Source organism: Ochlerotatus camptorhynchus, unplaced genomic scaffold (genome assembly GCF_037179485.1).
Source record: "Ochlerotatus camptorhynchus isolate MF236.1 unplaced genomic scaffold, CSIRO-AGI_Acam_v1.1 ptg000006l, whole genome shotgun sequence".
NCBI classification, from domain to species: domain Eukaryota; kingdom Metazoa; phylum Arthropoda; class Insecta; order Diptera; family Culicidae; genus Ochlerotatus; species Ochlerotatus camptorhynchus.
Genome location: NW_027040498.1, coordinates 1419587 through 1443758, shown reverse-complemented (window position 1 = coordinate 1443758; position 24172 = coordinate 1419587). Strand labels below are relative to the sequence as shown.

Below are 24172 nucleotides of genomic sequence, written 5' to 3'. Positions count from 1 at the left end.
TGTCAACTTCAATCATCAGCGGTTCTTTCGAGACATATTGCAGCAACAACTTTTGACATCTTCGATAAACTGTTCTTGGACATGATGTTGCCTTCTTTATTTACTGCTTATTCTGGAACAATATGAATGTCGTACTTTGAAAAGCGAACAACTATTACAATTTTGGTCTAATGACCCATTCGACCTAGTGACCCATACGACCAAATGACATTCGGCTTAATGACTTTCGGTCTAATGAGCCATCACCCTCTTTTTTGCTACTCAATGAAATGAAATCGATGATATTTTGAGTGCTGTATGAGGTGTCAAGTGGACCGGTTGCATGTTATTATTAGACCCGGGCCACATACGTTTTGTTTCAGTGATCGGAGTTTATCGATTGCTCATACACGAAGAAACGCATATTATGCCACCCAGATCTAATCGCCAAAAACAGCAGCACGTGAGCACGTGGTAGGTATGATCTCTATTCATGACCACGTGGAAAAGATTGCTGAAATACTAAATTATGAAAACTGCAGATTGAAAAATCGAAATGGCTAATATGCCATCTAAATAAAAAAAATGTATAATACCAACTTTTTGGGAGCACATTTTTGGAAATTTCAATCCAAACGGCATGGCATCCAACATCATGTTTATTATAGCTATACGATATATTCGTAATTTAATTGATATATCGAGTCAAACATTTAAACCCCCTCACAGAATTTTATTTTTGGCTAACATATCTTCATTTTTGAACCGATATGACCTCGACCGCACGGGTGCTGTGATGAGCAACGCGTTTGTTTAAGTGTGGAGTAAATAATAGATATTGGAAATACGTTCGATCAGCCAAGCAAAAATTAAAATGATATGAATGATGGTCATTCATGTCTGTTCGCCGATAGTTATCGTGGAGGATGATTCGGAGCCCGTCTGCCTTATGCAGAATGTATACATTTAGTATAGGTTGGACGTGTGCCGGGTCGTTTATTTTGTCATTTCTGAATCAAATGAAACGTTTACTCTTGAAAAAGAACGTTAGAAAAATGTGTAAAAACTTGAGAGGTTTCTATGCGATTGAAAGATCTATTTTTCTATAATACCGTAGTGTTCCGTTTCGGTAACTCCCCGATTTTTTAAAGCAACACACTTTTTTATTTGGCAACATAATAAAAATCGGGGAGCCTTTTTCAGGACGAATTCATACGACTTTATGGACCGGTTCAGGGGAACCAGTTGGTTGGTTTCCTTGAAAAATATACACGTCTTCGAAGGTGAGCTTAGTGAGTTTTTGGAACGAGTTTGGATAATTTATAGATGTATGAAGAGCACTTACATTAGGTTCGATGAACTTCAGGACATATCGAAAGGACTTTGAACAGAACAGATTCAGGATATTTCTGGCGAGGAATGGATTGATGTGCAGTCCATCTTGACAGTATTACTGATAAACTTTTGTTGGCAATATTAGTTCATCATTACTCTAGGAAGCATCATGATTAGTTTGTAAGTGGTACTGGAATGTGATAAGGAATTTCACAGGTCATTCTCCAAGACTGGAAAGCACATTTAGTTTCAAAAACTGGTCAGTACGGCTTTTGGGGCAAGTTTCACGCAAGCATCAATAATTAGTGAGCTTTAAGCTAATACCAGACATGACCGTGAACGAGTGAAACAGAGCTGGATAAACGTGGAATAAGAGATCTGTGTTCCAAAAATGCCTTATGCCTCGAAATAAGCTTCCAATACGCCTATATAAAACGTTTGAAATATAAAAAAAAACTAAGAAAAGAAAAAGCGTTTTACATACAGTGTCTTCCCATTTTTGGCAGCACGACTTTATCAGTATATTTGTCCACAGTTTTATACCAAATCTTTCTGGATATGTTCTGGATGATAAAAATGTGTTTTTTTGTATCAAGAAGAAGTCTTGAAAGCAAAACAAAAAACGCACTCAATAAAAAGGCCAAAATGCCCCAGAGTACGTAAAATATTGTTTTGCGGCCTTAGACAAAAGTGTGCGCTCAATGTAGTCACAGGTAGGGAAAATGTTGGGCAACCAAAAATTGTCCATGCATTTTCCAAAATTATGTATAGAATGCTCTAGCAAATCCAGATTGCGAACAAATTTGTTCAAATTTGGCACAATTGTTGCAAATCCAAAGGGCCGTGGGAGAAAGGGGTTGCTATTTGATTTCGTAAATATCAGAACAAATGATTGGAACATGACCTGTATATTATAGGCCATGTGTATGTTCTATATTTCAATATATTTCGCAATGACAAACACGTAATGCTACAACAGTACTCCGGTGGAGGCCACCCTAATATCATAATCGAATGATAACCCAAGAATTAGAACTAGGTATTTCGCAAAATTAAGTACTTTTTATATTAGAACAGGATCTCTTATAAGGACAGTATCGAAATTAAGCTATACGCACATTTTCCTTTCCATAGCTATATGAACTATTTTTGAATGAAACAAAGCTGTACGATGCTTAGTTTTACGTCCCTTTTAAATATTTTGCAAAAATAAACATACTTCAAAAAATTCTTTCACGTCTTTATGCCATCTTAGGATTTGGTTCCTCTTATGAGATTTCGAACAGTATATTTTGGTCTTTTTTTGCAGGCATCGTTCCAGTATATTTATTACTATTTTAAGGTTGTAGAAGTCTTAACATCCTTTTAAAGATGCTCTTTACAATTGCCGTTCATGCGAATTAGTTGAATTGGTGTCGTTTTCAGAAAAAAATTCTCATTTTTACATTTTCAATTTTCAAAACTGATGTCAAATTATTTAAAATTTTAAAATCTCAAAAATAAAATCTTAAAAAAAAATGATGTCAAATTAGGCCAAAACAATTGAGTTTTTTTTTTGCGTTTCCTCTACAATGCTAAGATACAAGGTTACTAAGATCGTGAAAGAGTTCAAAACAATTTGTATGCGGGGTACAACACGTGCAAACACTGTTTTTCACTTGTAAAAGGAAGTAAATCTCTGATGGAAAAGTACCATTTTTTAATATTTGTGTTTTTAATGTTAACTTTATAAGAGAAACGTGACATCAATAGTGGAAAAAAACATATATTTAAAAATATTGTTTACGGATTTAGAAAGGAAAATTTGTTTGTAGCTTATTTTCGATACAGCCCTTAACATCAAAATAAAACTTTACAATCCATGTGAGGTTGTATTCAAAGAAGGTCGTAGTTTTTCATAGAGTGCAAGATTCTAGTGACGCATTTTTGGCAACCCTCCCCTACTTACTGCGACATTACTGGTTTGTTTTCTTACCTGAAAATAGAAAAGAAAAAAAAGTAGATCGTTAGTATAAAATGCAATTTATGCGCATACATTTGTTTCTTTGTTTTGATATACTTCATCTGCCTTGCGGTCTTAACGAAGTTGAATGGGAAAAACTCTGAATATGCCTATGCCGGCGAAAAAAAAAATCCTATATCTATTAGAATACCTAGTACAAGCAAAAAATAAAAATAAAACGTGAAGTAGTTTTTTGTGGTGTGAAGTAATAAAAAAAATATTTTATCATCATCAGGTATGGGGCCAGTGGATGCTAGGTAAAATCCTCGTCGGAAAGAGCACAACCGGAAACAACAATCAGGTAGCCAAGTTTTTTCGGAATATAGGACAGTTACTCACCTATTGCTAGAACCGAATGTACAACGAATCATTATGGTATGGCGAAACGTTGTATATGGTTTTTGATCTAATTTCCGTCCTACTAGCCACAACCTGCGCTTTACCTGTCTTTTCTGAATGAGTTTAAAAAAAAATGGAATATTTTTGTCAAAGATGACTTCTGAATTTATTCACCTTTCCATACGTACCGTTGGATTTGATAAAGAGTCACAAATTGTTGAGATATTGTTTAAAATATTATACTGCTTCTTGATTCTAAATTCGTTCTACGAGTTTCAATTCCGTCCTAATGCATTGAAACGCCATTAGATTTTCTTCGGCCTACAGATAAACGTAGAAAAAGGGGATTCGCTACGAGCGCTTCATTTGTTTTGAGAACAATGAGCGTAAATATTCATACAATGCGTTCGAACAGGATTTATGTTATAGCTGATGAACTAACGCATCGAAAAAAAAAACTTATTATTGATTTGTGCACTGTGAAATCATTGATATGATTGATGTTTTCTGATCGATAGAACGGAAATGGGCGATTACGACGAAGTAGCGCTCTATCCTACCTTTCGTATAATTTTTAACAACTTTTCGAAAATAGCAGAAGCATTGAAGTTATACAACATTAACACCTGGCTGAAGCTGTTCGACATAAAACGGATGTGATCATGCAAACCATACAATCCGTTGCGAGATTCAAGCATAGAAAATTCGGCTAGGCAAAAGATGAATCCATAGAGTAAGATAGAGCAAAAGGTCGACCTTAGTTGAATAAATTATCAAACTGATCCCATACACAGGATCCTTTTCAAGTTTTACAATATTCTCTTACAGAGCTTTGATAAGTTTTCAGTCCATTCGTAGCTAGAACGATTTTTTTCGGAAGAGTATTCAAAGCATATCAATATCTCCCAGTAGGATCTTTGCCACAAAAGCAGCTTGTGCAGAGCCTATTCTTCTATACCCGATGCTTCTATACCGAGTAGTCTACAGCGGTCTTCGTATGGTGGTAGATTTAGGAGATCTTACCACGGAAGATTACCTCATAAATTTTCGTTGGATTGCTTCAATCCTGCCAATTTATTATTTATTCCTTTACGAATTCAGTTTGAAGCTGAAAACTCATCGATTATTTTTGCGCAGTTGAATTTTGCAAGGAAAAACTCACGCGTGAGATTTGAGTTTTTGGGTTTTTCCGAACACTGTTATGCATATATTCATGAGAAAATGATTTTTTGTTATATTAAAACGATGAAATGCACCTTTTACCTTGAAAAAATGCTTCTTTAAAGCGTAGATTAACTGTCCTGCTCGTGACTTTTATTAGCCAGAGAAGCAGAGCGACAGGCAGCGTCAATAATAATCTTTTTTTTCTAGTATGTATATGTTTTCTTTTAGGATGTTAAACCTTTGAAGTTTAACCTTCAAAAACAATGATTTTCACGAAAACATCCTGCAGGAAATGCTTTTTGTTTTCCTTGATTTGTTTTCCGTACTGAGTACCAACGCTACCGACGCCATGGAGGCAGCTCCCAAAACCTGGACCCTACCTATTCACCCATCAACTCATGGACCGGAGACCAACGACTTTACTTCCCTTCATCAGAGTTTTTTTTTGCCTCAGAAAACCCCGATGGCGCCGACTGGAATTGAACCCAGGCCTGCACCACCGCCGCCGCTAAGGAAAAACTTTCAGATTAGATTTCAATTGACCAAACATAAACAGCTAGGGGAAATGACTCTAATGTTAGCCTATGGATCTTACATTGGGGCCATCGCTAAAAATCTGTTATTTATCAATTTTATCTAGATGAACGCGTCATTGGGACGGTACTAGTGGATATTTTTGGTCGCTATTGAAAATTTAGTCGATTGCTGAAATTATTTCTTAAGCCCAAATTAGGGGCACTTAGGACGACATTACATCCATTTCCCCTATTAAATATGATGGATGAAGTTATATTTAAGCAACCAACAACCCTTTTCTACAATTATCAATCGAGTTCAAATCGTTTGAAAACTTAAAATAATTTTACTTCTGTGTAAAGATGATCGTGGTTCATGTTTGACTTTTATGACATTAAACTGACTCGAACGGTTTGAAAAAAAAATGCTCACGCAAAGATTAAAGTTAAAGCAAATTAAGAAGTGGAAAAACATCACCAACATTCTATCCAAAAAATACCGCGCTGGATCTCACTGTGCCGTAGCCCTGGTGCTTCGCTCGGTACCGAGCACCGAGACACACCGCATTTCACATGGTAGTCGTCGTCGTCGTCGTCGAGCCGGTTGGTGAGTTGAGCTCCAGCCAAGCATCAGCCAGCCAGTCAGCCAACGAACCAACCAACCAACCAACCAACCACTAGTCATTCGTTTCGTCGTTTCTTCTCGTTCTCTGCTCTGCTGCCGTACCCCACACAAAAGCATCATCATCATCAACAACAGCAGCAGCAGTACACCATTCCACCACGCTCTCACTGTATATGGGAGAATAGCCCATACTGCACGCCCGGGGTAAAATGGCTCCGCACGGTTCTAAATTCACGAATTCTCGCGTCACTTTTCAAAAGGTCCTAAGTAACAAATGTAAACAAATCGAGTTAAGCGATACAAACTATTGCTTTTCTATCATTGTATGTGATACAAAAACACCCATCCAAATTTACTTTCATTTGTTTAAGATAATCATAGGTCAAGCATTGTCTAATGTACAGTTTGAAATGATGGGTAGATGATTGTTACTTCGGTCAATTGGACTGCCTAACATGATTGGTGCTCATTTTCTAAAGGCGGGGCCAATCTAAAGTTAGATACTCTACTCTGAAATCTGTGAAAGGGAATCTAGTATCATGTAGAACAAAAAGTCCAATGTAACACTCATTGATCGTCCAATGTAACATGTCCGATGTATTATTATTAATTAACTGACTAAATTAAAATAGTATTGCAAAATGTATTGTTTCTTAACAGATAAAATGATAATCTATCGAACTTCAACTTCGATTTTCTCAAAATGGTGGATATGTTACATTGGTCTATTTGAAAAGCGACGCGAGAAGTGACAATCGGAAGCAGTGAAAAACAGCGTGGGACCATTTTACCCCAGGGGTGCGTATTAGACCAGCCTACCCTACTACTCATTTCGCTTGGTGTGTTTTGTGCTATGTCGTATTTCGATTCGATTCGAATATCTCCTCGCTTTTGTAGCCGCTGCTACACGCTCAAGTCCTCATTTGCGCGCTCGGCTGCTGCTGCTCCGAGCAACTTTGCTGCCGGTTGCGGCCCTGTGTGCTCGGTGCTGCTGCGATGTGACTACGATGGCTCCGACGACAGGGTTACAGTCTGCTAGCTTTGCTACCTGATGATGTTGATGATCTTTGACTTGTTACGGTATGGAGTCATATTCTGAAGATTGGGATAATTCATTGGCGACCTTCAGGTTAGAAACCGTCATTCCATCTCTGCCTTGGGCTTGATCAACTCCAACCCTGCCGTTCGGTGACTCTGAGCTAGACTACACAGGGGTGTACCAGCAGAATGTTGCATTGGATGCCGGGTCGGTTGATCGCTTTGTGCCACTAGGCAGCCAGCACACGAGTTTGGAATAAAATGATGGTAAAACCGCACACCACCCATTCCACCGAGTCCAATGAACACTCATCGCCCAAGCCAACCCAATCCAAGGTAGTGTTGAACATCATAGTTTAGGGGATAGCGAGCCAGTGCTGGAGCAAGCAGTGCCGACCGAGTAAAGCGCGGGAGATTTGGAAGGTTTTGCTGTCCAGTAGCCAGCGAACGCTTTACACAAAGTGCTCTACTGTGCACATGGCTGCTGTGGCTGGGAGGGCGATTCAAAACGAGGCGAACAACCAAATGCCGGTAATACGTAGATACACAGTGCTACGGAGAATGGTTGGTGCTGGTAGGACCCGGCACACCGGAGAAGGCACCACTGGTGTTCCGGCAGGGGCGTGCGAAGGTTGTGGGCAATGGGAATGAGTCGGATGAAAATAAAAGTCATAATTCATGCAAGAATTCTTAAGGGACAGTAATATTGGGAAAAATTATCAAAAATCCAAGATAATCAGTTTCTGCCTTAGATTCTTTACAAAAATTACATGTAAAAATATTTTTTCTATCTCATCATGAAAAAAATGAACTCTCAGCAAAACCGAAAAGTCGATGTTTTGTGGTTTTTTGAATCCAACTTTATGCCATTATGACCTACAAAAAAAAACAAGTGAATTTTCTTTAAAAAATTAGAAAAAATGTGATTTTTCTAGATTTTTTATATCTCTTTCCAATATTCTTAGAAAAATAGAAAAGTAATTTTTTTTATCGGAGCGGCAAACTTCCCCTTAAAGCCATTTCCTAACCGATTTACCAAACAGAAAATCTGGCTGAACTCCAGAGATAGTTCTGAGAACTTTTAAGGCAAGTCCAGAGAATCTTTAAGGTGCATTCAAAGATAGTCTAGAAATACTAGCTGAAACCAACCCAAGAGTACATAAAATCCAATATCCGAGGACTATAAAGCTTAGTATACCCAAGATATCTAGGGTAATGGATTCCGAAAGTCTTCTAGAATGACTCTCATCATTCTCTAGACCTACACTCCAGGGTGGCCACTGAATTTAATACATTAAATTCCCGGTATTCTCTCGGTTTGTTTCCGGGTGATCTTAAACTAGGCAATACCAGCGCCGGCCACGTCCGAATACTAGTCAAGAAAGGAATAGGTAGGAATATGTTGACGTAATGCTCGCTTTAATGAAAACCGAGAACACCTTTTCACTTCCGCGAGAAATCACTGGGATGTTGGATAAAAGGTTTGGGATTGCAGCAGGATTCGTTTTGGTAAACGATATGCTGAACTGATGTCCTAAAGATTCAATAGCGCGAAGGAGCTTGTATTTGAACCCACGGTCTTCTGTTCAGTAAGCATAAGGATCCTGATGGCAACCTCACCGACGACAACAACAACAACTGCTCTTGGGAAGGATTTGATATGGATTTCCGATCAACACGTCTTTCGTAAAACTAGAATATTGTTTCTATTGCGTACTCGTTCCCCAAACGAATTCCAATACGCTTTATCTCATATTAAGATAAAATCCGATTTCCGAAAGTAATAATTACGATCAAGCTCCCGCTCAACCTGCTGTTACTATTTTTCAGTCCCGACGACGGCGAAAATTATTGCCCTTGAGAAGGGTTTGATATGTATTTTCTATCAAAACACTTTTCCTAGAACTGAAATATTAATTCTTCTGCGTACTTGTTCCAACCGAATGCCATTACGTTTTATCAACACATACATTTTGACTTCTAAGTCTTTCACAAGTTTTAATGATCGAAAAAATGATTATCTGATCACGTCCAAAGCTTCAATCTAATCTAGTTTTGCTATAATCACAATAGTGGATTTATAAATGGAGTCATAGTTACAACGATTTATGACCTCTACACGTCATCCTAGCTCCTAAAATACCCATATCTTCTTCTTCTTCACATTTCGAGCTTATTGCTTATCGCAATTAGCTTATTGCTTGCTCTCAACTTAGTGCTCTAGATGCACTTCCACAGTTATTTATTGAGAGCTTTCGATGCCTCTAGGATTTTTGCATTAGTATAATTGTGTGACAAGTAGCCCAGGACAGTCGAGAAATTTCCCACCCGAAATATTCCTATACCGGGTCTGAAATCGAATCCAGCCGCTTTCAGCATGGTCTTGCTTTGTAGCTGCGCCTTTACCGGTTGAGCTAAGGGAGGCCCAAAAAACCCATATTGTAAGGTAATTAACAGTTTTTGTAGGGCTGGAGTTGCCATTTTGGATTCCAAAATGGAGTCAAATATCAATTTCTGGTCGCTACGTCGTTCCCGTTCCAAAAATATTAATATTTTTGGGTTTAAAAGAATGTCTATTGTCAGTTTAAAAAAAACACTGGTACTCGCCATCTTGAACTTCAGAAAACCGGAAGTCGCCATTTTGGATTAATAAAAAAGTATCTGACATAGATTATCGGTCTTTGGACGCCTTACTGGTTTAAACATACTCATGTTGATGGGTAACATAATTGGAAGTCGTCATCTTGAATTTTAGAAAACTGGAAGTCATCATTTTGGATTCCAGAATGACAAGGAACATAATCTAATTGATAGGTCCTGCTATTTATGCCCTTCGAAGAATTTAAACACCCTTGGCGTGCTTCACTTTGTTAAAATCAGATTCCCTAACAACAAAATCAAGCAATGGCACCAAATGTGGGATTTTGAAAAAAAAAAATTATCTAAATTCCTGATTACAAAGAATTTTAAAGGTGTAAGATGAATAAGAGCTAAATAAATCATTTTTTAGCTGAAGAAGACTATGTTTACTCGATTAGCAGGATGGCCACTGAATTGAGGAAATTAAATTGCTGGTTTTTTACGGAAGTTCAACACATTTTTCCCGGCTTCAAATAAACAGCTAAATAAGATAGAAATGGAATACCGCCATGATTGGTTTCAGCAATTGATGTTACTGAACAAAAAATCACGACATTTTACTTAAAATGCAGAAAACCATTTTTAAAATGTATAACGTATGGCTGGTGAACGACTGGACAATGCGTACCATCGCATGCAGATATTAAATTGACCCCAACATCTCTGTGGACGTGGTCACTCAGCCTCTTGTCCAGTTACTCCTATCCCTAACTCCCCGCGGTGCCGGCTGGGGTACAAGTAACCATAGGAAAGATCGGGTAACCAACCCCGGTGGAACCTTGGACGTATGCTGACAGGGAAGGGGGGACTCCTCTCTCCGGAGAGTGCAGTCATGTGTTCACCATGGAGGTGCGGCTCAAAACGGCGTCTGATCTCCATGTTAGGAGCGGCTGATCAACGTCCTGGTGCCAGCCAGCGTGGGACTCTGAACAGTGATGTGCGCCTGTGCACGATGGTCCTTCGGCGAGACAATGGGGGTTGGTGCAGGCCCTACAAGCCAGCCGTATAAAAACTAAAGTACAGGAAGCAAGCAATGTAAATACGGACCGGAACAATCGGCATAGACCCAGGCAACGAAAACGGACTAACGATTGGAAACTCGGAACATGGAACTGCAAGTCTCTCAATTTCTTGGGAAGTACCCGCATTCTTTCCGATTTATTGAGAGTCCGCAAACTATTCGACATTTTAGCGCTGCAGGAGGTTTGCTGAAAGGGATCGTCGGTACATACGTATAGGGATGATTATACCATCTATCAGAGCTGCGGCAATACACATGAGTTGGGTACAGCTTTCATCGTGATGGGCGAAATGCAGAAACGCGTGATTGGGTGGTGGCCAATCGATAGCAGAATGTGCAAGTTGAGGATCAAAGGCCGTTTCTTCAATGTCAGCATAATAAACGTGCACAGCCCTGCAAGTGACGATGACGATATAGACGCTTTTTACGCGCAGTTGGAACGGGAATACGACAGCTGCCCAAGCCATGACGTCAAAATCGTTATCGGAGATCTTAACGCTCAGGTCGGCCTGGAAGAGGAATTTAGACCGGTTATAGGAAAGTTCAGCGCTTACTAGCTAACGAACGCCAACGGCCTCAGACTCATCGATTTCGCCGCCTCTAAGAACATGGCCATACGTAGTACATACTTCCATATCGGTACACCTGGAGATCACCGCAGCAGACAGAATCGCAAATCGACCACATTTTGATCGACGGAAGGCACTTCTCGGACATTATCGACGTCAGGACTTATCGTGGCGACTGAAGCTGTCCGAAGTCGCAACTGATTACGCGTAATACCTCGACGCAGCGTTGCCGGAGGAAGGAGAGCTCACCGAAGCTCCTCTTGAGAAATGCTGGAACAATATGAAAGCAGCCATTAACGGCGCTGCTGAAGGCTCAATTGGGTTTGAGGAGCGGAATAGACGGAACGATTGGTTCGACGAGGAGTGTCAGACGGTTTTGGACGAGAAGAACGCAGCGCTGGCAAGGATGCTGCACCAAGGAACCGGTCAAAATATGGAGCGATACAAACAGAAGCGAAGACAGCAAAACCATCTTTTCCGGGATAAGAAGCGCCGACTGCAATAGGCGAGAACCAAGGCAGCAGGAGGAATGGCTTCGTCGGTACAGCGGATGAGGGGGGCATGCCAGCTCCCACTCCCTACCGGAGTAGCGGAAGGAGGAAGTAATATGCCCAATATAAAAAAGTGACAAGCTAGAATGTGAGAACTATCGAGCGATCACTATTCTCAACGCGGCCTTTCCCAGATCATCATCCGCCATCTATCGCCGCTAGCAAGCAGATTTGTTGGAAGTTATCAAGCCGGTTTTGTGGACGGGCGATCGACAACGGACCAAATCTTTACGTTGCGGCAGATCCCCCGCAAGTGTCGTGAATATCAAGTCCCTACGCACCACCACGGTGGGCACGATTTCAAGGCCGCTGATTATACTATTGATCGTGAAGAGCTATGGAAGGTTATGGACGATAATGGTTTTCCCGGGAAGCTGACCAGTGTACAGTGTTGCGTATAGATATCGGACCCGTTTGAAACTCGCAAAGGACGACAAGGCGATGGTCTTTCCTGCCTCCGCTAGAAAGTGTTATGCAACGTGCGGGCTTTAACATGCGGGGCACGACCTTCAATAAGTCCAGCCAGTTCATCTGCTTCGCTGACAACATGAACATGGTCGGAAGAACGTTTTGGGCCGTTCCGGAGCAATACACCAGGCTGGAACGCGAAGCAGAGAAGGTTGCATTAAAGGTGAATACGTCGAAGACAAAGTATCTGTTAGCTGGAGGAACCGAGCGCGATAGGCGAGAAGCGTGACAATCGACGGAAATGAGTTCGAGGTGGTGGATGAATTTGTGTACCTCGGATCATTGGTGACGTCGGATACCAACTGCAGCAGAGAAATTCGTGGACGCTTAATTGTCGAAAGTCGTGCTTACTACGGACTCCACAAGACCCTGCGGTCGGGTAAACTTCACTAAATGTACCATGTACAAGACGCTGATAAGACTGGTAGTTCTCTACGGGCACGAAACGTGAACGAACGAACGAACGTGTTTTCGAACGACGAGTGCTTTGCTTAGGACCATCTTTGGCGGGATATGTGAGAAGAATGATGAACTACGAGCTGGCGCAACTCTATGGCGAACCCATAAAGTCGTGAAAGCTGGACGGGTACGATGGGCGGGACACGTTGTAAGAATGCCGGACAACAATCCCGCAAAAATGGTGTTTGCCACGAATCCGGCCGGTACAAGACGCAGAGGAGCACAGCGAGCAAGGTGATTAGACCAAGTGGAGCAAGATCTAGGAAGCGTGGGACGGTCAAGAAATTGGAGACAAGCAGCCACGAACCGAATTAGATGGCGTAACATTGTCGGTACTAGGCCGTACTGATCAATTGAGCTTTTTTTTATTATAAAACAATGACAATCCACGGAATAAAGTTTGAATTCTTGGATTATTTTTTTTATAAGCAGCCATTCCATAGAAAAACGATATAGTGGTTTTCAGAATTTCAAAAAAATTTGTACTTGTGTTCCTCATCGTAAAATATTACATGCGTATTTTTTATTTTGCAATTACGGTGACAACTTCAACATGTTAAAGTGTCCAAAATCATTTTTATTTTTCAAAAATGACTTCGAAAATTCATAACTTCATTACCATTCCGATTTCAAAATATAATGCAAACAAAAATTGGGATTTTGTGTTTAAAAACATTGGTTGTATTTGTTTTTTTTTTTAGGATTTCATGGTTTGTAGACAGAGGGCACAATATTTTTTTTATATTTTTCCTTGAATTTTTTGGATTTTTTACACAACTTATAAAAAAATCAGCGATGGATTTTTTTCGTTTTTTGTTTCAGTTATCAACTTTTGGTTTTATGTCAAGTGAAGTTCAGGGCTGGTAGCGATCAATGCTGTCAAAAATAGTGATTTTAGTGACCAGGTTGAAGAAATAAGTGACCAAATAGTGACTTATGGTTGTAAAAAAGTGACTAAAAAGTGACCTAAGACCTCATTCCACGGGAGTTCTGGAAAATAAAATCTATGATAAAAACATCAACTGCACTCTGTTCAACAGTTCTGAGGAATTTTAGACTTCATGTGAAGCCTAAGCCTAAGATGAGAAATCTCCGTTGAATATGGAATGGACTATTATGAGGTCTTCAGAACCACTTAAAATTTTCCAAAATATCCCTGATTTGAAGTTCTTTTGTAGTTTGAGAAACTAGCCTGATGGTCGCAATACCTCATCATATTTTTTAACTTCTCTAAACTTTTTCGGACTTCCTAAAGTTTCCACAATTTTGCTATGGATCATGAATCTTCTCTAAAGTGTTAACAAATCACTGAATTTTTCGTAATTTCCCTGCTCTGGAATATCTCTGCTCTGAGGATATCTGTTCTTTCTTGAAGTTTTTTTTTGTTTTTTTTTTAAGAGCTCTATTATCGAGATCGATATCTTTCTCGAAGCTCTCGAAACTCCTCTAAAGTGTTAGCAGTTCTCATGAAGCTTGATGTACAGCTGTGTTCGATAAAATAGCAACGCATGCCGATTTTCATACAAAATGGTCAACTTTGATATGATGTAACTTTGTTAACTTATGATCAATTGAGCTGAAACGAAACAAAATATTAAATTTTTGAAAGCACCTGCCGGTAAGTGGTAAAACTGTTCAAAATAATAGTAGTTTTTTATTTGAAAATTTACGTTCTGCAAATATTTTAAACATATTTAACTATTATGTACATTAGTCAATTGGGTGCGGATTGACAGAATTTTGAGAAATGTAAAATTTAAAATCTCAAAATTAAGCTGAACTGAAAATTATAAGTACTGCTATTATTTTGAACAATTTTACCTGGTGTCTCACTTTCCGGAAGGTGCTTCCAAAAATTTAATATTTTTCTAATCGTAAAATTGAACATATTTGTAGTTCTTTGGCGAACGTTTCAGCTCAATTGATCATAAGTTAACAAAGTTACATCATGTCAAAGTTGGCATGCGCTGCTATTTTATCGAACACAACTGTACTTCCATGAATTTAATAATTTTCTTAATATCTCTAAAGTTCTCTGGAAATCTGGGAACTTCTTGAATTTTCCCGCTAATTTAGTGAAACTAATGGAACTGAGCTCCCCTGAAATTCCCTTTGTTTTTGGAGATTAACTAGCGCGAAATTTCCATAAAAATTTCTGAAGTTCCACAAACTTTTAAGAAGTTCTCGAAATATTTCTGGAGATCTCTGCCTTTCTGTGATGTTTTCGAAGTTATTCTGAAATTTTAGGAACTTCATTAAGCTTCCGCAGCGAAATAATTAATACAGATATATGATTTTCCCTGAAGTTCTCAAGGTTTGTCTGAAGTTCAAATTATAGAAAATAGTTTATAACTTCTTCAATAGTCTAGAGTTTCCTGATGTAAAACTGCCCAAAATATTTCTCAATTTCCTTAAAATTCTCTAGACTACCATGAATATCTTAGGATTTTTTTTAAAAGAACCCACCATTTTACTGGAATCGATTTTATTGCCATTAAGATCTACAATTTTCCTTAAGTTTAATAAAGTTTATAAACGCTCACGTAATTTGCCTTAAAACACTCATTTTCCCTGGAAAGCCTGGACATCCCAGAAGTTTTCTATGCTTACCTTAATTTCTCTAAATTGATCAAATGTTCCAGTAAATTTTCTGATACATATTTATAATTCCCTGAGGCTTCTAAAGTTTTCGGATCAATCATTCAATTCTTGGTATATTCAATAATTCCAAGGAACTCCTTGTAGGTCGCTGCAAATTTCCTTTAGTTAATGTGATCTTTCTGATGTTATCTGATCGCCCTCCAAGTACTCGGAACTTCACTGTAAATAATGAAACAATCTAAAAATATCTTTATTTCTTAGAAGTTCTCTGAGATTTCTTGAAAATATCGGTGCTTGCTAAAAGTTCTGGCCTTTTCTATTAATGAAACTTCTTTGACGTTCTATAATCAACTTAGTTAAATTTTCGTATTTCTTTAGATCTTGAAATTTCCATGATATAACACCCTTTAAATACTCTCACATTTTTCGGATGTAAACATAATTTTTATTGCGTTCCATAAATTTTATCTGAGCAAACCGAAGTTTCCGGAGATTCCGGTTTCTGCAATTTCCTTGAAATTTTTTGAACTGCTCTTGATGTTCTCGGAGCTTCCCAAAAACGCTCAACTCTGCTGCTATAAAATAAATGGAATTATAGTAAACATCTTTAAACTTCCCTGGAATGCTCTGGATTTCTGTGAAGTTCCTGAAATATTTCTGAATTTTTCATTAATTTTTTGATGGTCTCTGTACTGAATCTTTCGGAACATCTTATGGGTTCTCGATTTTATTTCAGCACATCATGGAACTATCCTGAATCTGTCTAAACTCACACTTAAAGATTTTTGAACCAATTCAATAGTCTGGGCTAAAGTTTCGGGGACTTCCCCTTAAGATCTCCGGGATTCCCCAAAGATCTCTTGATCTAGCTTTTCTGAGATCAATAGAGCTTCATTAAATTTTCCATATTTTTGTTAGTACTAATCGGCAAGACATTAAAAATTTTGTGATCTTAGATTTACTAAAATGAAGTAAGTGTTCAACTTCAACATTTAATGGATTTGATAGTAAAGCTGTTTCTTTAAAACTGATTGGCATGAAAAACATGGAAAATTCAGGGAACTTTATTTAGCCAAATGAGTGGACACCCTGCAGATAGAGAAAAACGAATAAACGTAAAAAAAACTCTATTCAAGGTTGTCAACTTCGAATTGTTCAAAAAATAGAACAAAATGTAAGCCTATTCAGAAGAAAGATCAATCTTGAACTAAATTTACGTATAAAAAAGTTTGAAATAGTGACTTATTGCAAGAAAAAGTGACTTTAGTGACTTGGCCTAAAAAGAGAGACTTTTTAGTGACTGGCTTGAAAAAAGTGAACAAGTCACTAAGAAGGGACTCGCTACCAGACCTGGTAGTTATAAATATAAAAAAGCAAATTCACCCTAACATGGTCACCCTAATGACAAAAAATATGGGTCTAATATTTTGCGATAAGGAACAAAACTAATCTTTTTTACGAAATTCTGAAAACCACTACGGTTAACTACCCCATTCCCGGCCTATTAAGAACCACCCGCATGTATTTTTTTCTTAATCTAGCGTTGTTTAGCTAGCCAAACGGAATGTTATTATTACAGATGGCTTCCAAATTTGTTTACCTTTCCATATGTACTGTTAGTTCAGATAAGGGGTCCCGAAATATTCGTTTTTTTGTTGAAAATGCAAAACTGCTTCTGGCGGCTCAGCTTGGCCTACGGGTTTTCCTGGGCCTATTAGCCATTGAAACGCCATTGGGATTCTGTTTGGCCTATCGAACGGAAATAATAGTGAATTTGCGTGCGCCTTTTGTACGCTTCAGGTGCGCCTTTTGTTTTCGAGATCTTATTTTGCGTTCTTCAACACTTCGTTTTGCACCTATTGAATAGAAGCTTCGTACCAAACGTTTGTTCGACACGTTCACGCCGAAATCATAGATATAGGGGTTTTGATCTAATTTCCGTCCTACTAGGCACAACCCTCTCTTTTCTGAAAGAGTTTAAACAAAAAATGGAATATTTCTGTCAAAGATGGCTTCTAATTTTATTCATCTTTCCATACGTACCGTTGGATTTGATAAAGAGTCACAAATTGTTGAAATATTGTTTAAAATCTAATACTGCTTCTTTCATTTTCATTTTTTCATTTTGCAGCGTTTGGTGGGGCAATGGGAGCGCAAGTCAATCCAAAGTCGAGGATAAAGGAAGGGTAATGGCTGAATAGTCTATGCGGACCACTTGAACGCCATGGGAAAAGGAAGGGATTGAAGAGGTCGGTTATTGGGGGGTTTTGAGGAAATTACACATAGTACTAGATTTATGATGCAAAATGTAAAGCAACCGAATTTCCAACTCCCACCGATTCAGCCTTTCACATATATACCAAATTGATATTTTAAAGCAACCATCAAAATAAACAGACAATATATGAAAAGACTAGTTGCCAGTTGCTTTAAAGGCTAGTTGCCTCCCAGGGGGCATCCTAACTCTTTTGTTAATCTACTTAATGTTATTAGGCTGCATAAATTATCTTATTTAAGTTCGTTTGGTGATAATGATATCTCATTAGTCTAATTTAATAAATAATTGAAATCTCTAATTTACCTAATCAATCATAACTCATGCTTTATTAAGTACCTAAACTGATATGTAATCTAAAATTTAAAGTGTTTAAAGTAATTTTGACTTTGATCTATATTTATTATATCTTAGATCGACCCAGGTGACACCTTCAAGTGACTAAAATGCTTCACTTTGAAATTAGTTTCCTAGCTGATTTTTAAATTATATAGGGTATATGCTCCAACTTCACTCACACGTTTCCACTATGTCGTCCCACAAAATTACGTATGGATATGCACAATAGAAGCACACCATAGTGTAAATCCCGAGCCATAGTTCAAACACTTATCCCAAATCAAAATGAAGCACATATAAGATTAGTTACAATACTATGTAAAAAATGGTGTTTAACATTGTTCCCTGAGTAATGCTTCAATGAAAACAACAATGAAAGCTTGTCACGCAAGTAGAAGGAGCACTGTTGGGCACTTTCTGAAATATTTCAATAGTATAATCCCCTTGCAAGCCTGCTATCTGCGTACAAATAAATAAAACATGAGTGATTTGCGGAAAAACCCGCCAGTATCGCACCCAACGTCAGTTCCTATACGTAAGCTTACTACAACGCGGCTTTCAAATAAAGGAGTAACAAGTGTGATACTATCACTTCAGGCTAGAACTTTGGTTCTCTTATGCAATGGTTCATCAGAGAGCGGAAGCTCAGTAATCCTCATCGCATGCTCATGACGCTATTCTGTCACGGCATGAGCCAACGATGCCGGACCTAAACCAATCGTCTCCAACGCTCCACTATGAAGCATACAATTAGGCCCGCCAACCAACGTCCAGGTTAAAAACTAGCCAAGGGGAAGGATTTAAAATCTAATACTGCTTCTTGATTCTAAATTCGTTCTATGAGTTTCAATTCCGTCCTAACGCATTGAAACGCCATTAGATTTTCTTCGTCCTACGGATAAACGCAGAAAAACGGGATTCGCTAGGAGCGCTTCTTTTGTTTCATACAATGCGCTTTAATAGGATTTATGTTGTGGCTAATGAACTAACGCATCGGAACAAACCTATTATTGATTTGTGCATGGTAAAATTATTGATATTATTGATCTTTTCTGATCGATAGAACGGAAATGGGCGATTACGACGAACTATTTAGTGCTCTACCCTATTTGATGTTTTGTGCTCGATATGCCGGGAATGAGCGAAGGCTGAAGTAGATTTTTTCCCTATATCGGTTTGCTAAGGAATGGTTGAAGATTACATGTGAATAATTTCAATAATTTGAGGCTATGCCAGTTTTGCGAGGATTATTTAGGTTTTTGCGATATGCATTGCTTGTTTGCATAGAGTGACTTGAAAAAGAAAAGTGATATTTAGTTATTGTGTGGTTGGAATCGCTGGAATTTTTGGAGGAATTGTTTAAAAATGACTAGAGAAAAATATGCGTGGAAGCATCGGGAATGCGTTTCCGGGTGTAATGATTTGGTGAGTACGTGCCAGTAGAAGATTGTTGAAAAAGGTATTTGTGGAAGAATTCTAGGGATGGTTAAAAACGAATTCTGGAAGAATTTCAATGGCATTTGAAAAGAAATGTCAGGTAGATTAGAAAAGTATTTCAAGAAAATTGTGAGGAGAACTGTTATGAGGGTTGTAAATAGTATTTAAAGCACATAGGATTTTTTTTAGAAGCATTCCAAGGCGATCCGGAAGGAAAGTCACAATGAATTAATCATGAAAAAAAATTAATGATAATATGACTACAATTCTAAAACTACATCTAACAATCTCCTACAGCTAAAATTCCTTTAACTATTGATCGATCGATTAATCAAATGCAAATTCTAAGAAGAGCTTGAAGACAGTTGTAAGAGAATTTACAAAATAATTTAAAATAATTTTTAAGAAACATCAAAAATTTTGGGAAGCTTTTGGCTGAAAATGTTGAGCATATTTCCAAAGAAACTCTAAGTAGTGTTCTAGGAGATTCTAAACATATTTCCACGGGAATTCTAATTATAATTTCAAGAGAATATCAAGAACCCCCGTGAAGTGCATTTTGAGAAGCATTTCAATGAAATTCTGAGCAAAACTTCTGGAGGATTCTAACGTGAATTAAAAAAAATGGGATAATACATACTAAATGGCATATCACGAGATTTCAGGAATATTCCAAGCGAATTTAAAGAATATTATGGAGAGAAACTGAAGCAATTTATCGCGATAATACAAAGATGAATGCACTGTAAATTTCAAAAGTTGAAGAAATCCCTAAAGTGTTCTACACATAATATATTGGTTTTTCCCGGTTCTCCTGTCAAATTCCCGGCTTTTCCCGGTTTCCCAGTTTCTTTTTAAATTTCCGGTCATTGCCCGGTTGTCCAGGCTCGCTGGTCTATAATTACTATATCAAATCACCATTTCACATTGGGAACATCTGAAACATGTTCAAAGAACTTCCCTACAAACGAACCCTTCCGACGTCGCTGTTTTGGCCAGTGCAGCGAGCAAAAACCAGAAACATTTCCGTTCCGATTCGGGCGAACCCTGGTCGGAAAAGAGCACTCTTTTTTCCATCATCAGAGCACTGTGTGGCTCTCGCTGTCAGATTCATCATGGATAGCTGAGCCGGTCGGTCGAACAACCAACATCGCTTCCTTTCTTTCTGGTCCGCCGGACCCAAGCAAATCCCCGAACAACAACTGAACTGGGAGCGGCGGAGGATACACAGTATAAAATAAAAGTTATACGAACGTTTCGATTTTGTCGGATAATATTATTCACATTTCACATAAAATGAGGAAAATATTTTTAGCTCTGTTTTCGGTTCTCTTTGCTTGCGGTTGTCGGTTGCCTGTTGGCTCTGTGGGTCATTTTTTTCCTTTTGGCACTTTCAGGAGGTTTCTACGTTTCATTCGACGGGATCAAAGGAGGGGGCCGGGGAAAAGTGGGGATTTGCAACCGAACTGTGAAACACTTTCAGCTTTATCGTTTTTTTCCTCATCATATCTCTTCGTTTTTAGTCAGTTATTCGTTGGTCGTCCGTCGGTTGGGTTCCACAGTATGCGATGTTGTATTTTTTCACAGTTAAGCTTTTTTGCGCTCAGTTTGACATGACAGGATTGTGGGGGCCACGAACGGAGCTACGCAGCTTTACAACACTCTCGCTCGGTCGCAAGCCCGGTTTCGGAGTTATTAGACGAGAGAGAGAGAGAGAGATAATCAACGCACACATACGGCGGTGGTCGACAGACGGACCATGGCGGAGGGTGCGCGCCAAATGTGAAATAATTTATTTTATCGCGCGCGCTGTGAGAGATAGAGCACTCGCGATCCCATCGCGAAATAGCGAAAAAAATGCACTGCATGCATAAAAGGAATAAATTTCCGCTGTTTATTATGGTTGATTTTTCGCTACAACGCGAAACGAGAAAGAGAGAGAGAGACAGATTGAGCGCAATGGTGAAGAGCAGATAATCCATGCGGGATCTCTGTTAGGGCAGATGTTTGAACATACATGCGGCAATTAACGCTCTTTCTCTTTGCACGGGGAGGGGGGGGGGGGTGTCTTGACTTGCAGATTTGGAAGGTGAAATTTCGCCCCAGGAATTTCGCAGAATCCATACGTAATTGGTTCTCACTAGGATTAATACAATTTGAACACTTGAGAAGAAACCTGTTTCGGTTCAGTGACAACAAAAAAACATATTCATTTAAAAAAAAAACCCAAAACCTTCACTTCATGGCATTTTCTGTCGCATTCATGTTGATCCCCCGCTACCTGAAAAGTAGGGTAAAAGCCACCCCTGACACTGTGCCATCATCGCTCTGTCTGAATGCAGCAGCAGCAGCAACGACGGCGGGGTTATTTATTCGAATGTCAAAAAAAATTTAAGCACCTGTCAAAAGTTGACAACCAAACCTCGCCCGGATGTGACGGCCCCATCCGAGAGATGGAGACAGAAAAGGACACAACTTCTGCCGCATCATCATCATGATCATCGGACACGGTTCGTTCGGGGCGCATTTGGGCAAGATGAGGATAATGATGCTGGTTTTGCGCTCTTTTTCCACTCAAGCCCAACTCGCTCGACAGCGACTACGACGACGTTGTTGTTGTTTACTCGACGGACGCAACGTGGTTTGGCTCAGAAATAAACACAAATGCGCTATAAGAGACCCTGTGTAGATTGTTGAGGTGAAGAGAGAATGGGTCAGTCAGCGTATAATAATAAGTGACACGCGGGGTGAGGATGAGGAAAATAAATAAACGACGACGACAACGTTGCTTTTTTCAGATGGTACCGCAGAAGTTGTTTTCATCATTACCGTAATGCAGTGCTCGCGGAGAGCCGGAATGACGGAACGTAATGCTTGTGCGAAGGCGATGATAGTGAAAAATGTGTTTCAACTGACCGTCCGTCGTCATTGTCGTTGCTTGGCGCGCGGGGAGCTTTGGAGATCTCGAAGATTGCAAAGTCATAGGGAGCGACAAAGTTGACAATTTGAATGAGTTCGAGTTGAATTCGAATGATGTGTGCATTACTGAGATGAATCAGTCAGCTTCTATAGTAGAGATGAGTTAAGATTATGTTGATTTAGAGCTCATTAGCTTATGAATCACCCAACTGTCACTTAATTAATTATTTGGAATATACTGTCATATTGTTAGGCAAAGTTGCAGAACTGTTTATTCGAACCAACATTGCTGAAGAAACCAATGGTTCATGTTGTATATCACGTTTTAATAGGGTTTTAAAATTAGCCTTTTCTGCATTGATTTATCGTAAATGATGTATTCTAGACCATTCCAGAACTTCTGATTAATCCTTTTGCTGATTTTCGATAAACAACTTTGTTTATTGACACAAATGTTCACACTCTAAGTATATAACTAATTTTATGCATGGCGGAATTCATCTTTGACATAAAGGATGAGATGTAAACAACATGTCATGTAAAATTAAGGCGCTCCGAGACTGAGTAGCTCGTTACTCGACGAAAAGTACGTTTGATTGAGCTGAATGTCACGTCTGTTATGACCTCATTTTTATGTCACGAATGACGCTTGAACACGGTAAGAAAAAAGTACCCAACGCATTAGTAAAAAAGTAGTTAAAATTACAGAGCTGGTGTGGGTTGTGATGTAATAGTAGTGACTTTAGTGACTAAAATAATAGTGACCAAAATAGTGACATTTAAACAATACAAAAGTGACCAACCAATAGTGACAATTATTGATTGCGATTGCCACTTCGAGAAATTTTATTAACTCACAAACCCATCATGCGCATTTTTCATGCTTCTTAAAAATAAAACAAATGGCTTAAGGATCCCGTAAATTTGTTTTGTAAAAATAAGTATATATTGAATAAGCAAGAGCACGGTTAAATTCTAGCCCTCATTTCAGATTTTTTAAACAAATAATATTTGAAAGTGAATATTAGATCGCAAAAATCAGGCATGGAGAAAAATGATCATATTCACGGATGTAGACAACATTTGACAATTTTAGGACAGTCAATTCTAGATATTTCTAGAGAGCACTCTAAGAACAAATCTTTTTTTTAAGGAACGAGGAAAACAACATTTCCGGAAAATGTACAATTGATAAATTAAGAGTTGACAAGCTGATGCAAACTTTTTGAGCGGTTGGAAAGAACTTTTTGAGAAATCATGAGAAACTACTGAGTGAAGTTGGAAAACAAATAAAACTACAAGGGACAGCCCTAAGGGGTTGGGTTGTACCATAGAGGTAACTCTAAGACCAGAAGGTCCCGAAGAAACGAGCTCAACTTATTGACTCTGCTCTGGTACTATCTTCGGTCCCAAGCTAATCGATGCACCCCTCGAAACATTGGAACATCCACGAACCCCTCATTTATCTGTCAAACTTTCATAGCGAATCAAAACAAACATAGTGTAGTACTAGAATTTCGACTTGAATGGGGGACGTTAATCGTTTGCTTGGGACCAATAGGCTAGTCAAGTAGTTAGTAGTAGTTAGTTAGTTTCGAATTGATTGTTGGTTGTACGCAATAGTGACGTAGGAGTACGTGGTCTTATATTAAAACATCTTATTTGTTAACTGCAGCAGGAGCTTATGTTTTGTGTAGGAATGGGAATTTGAGCGGGGTTCTCTCTGTTTATACATTTTAGTATGACGTGCTTTACATAGATGGCCCACAGCGACTCACGAAGAGCTAGTGATTCCGATTAATAGCGGTGCGGCTGCTTCCTCCTTCTATGGATGCTCATGTGGGGAGTAACTCGCTGCTTGCAGGCAGCCTTTCGTTGTGTATTGGAGAACACTAC

General features: G+C 38.8%; 1 protein-coding gene across 9 annotated transcripts in view; it reads right to left on the bottom strand.

Annotated features, from left to right (window-relative positions):
- The window catches only part of LOC135717486 (trithorax group protein osa-like), a 508226-nt gene that overhangs the window by 217159 nt on the left and 266895 nt on the right, over positions 1 to 24172 (bottom strand). The window lies entirely within an intron of this gene.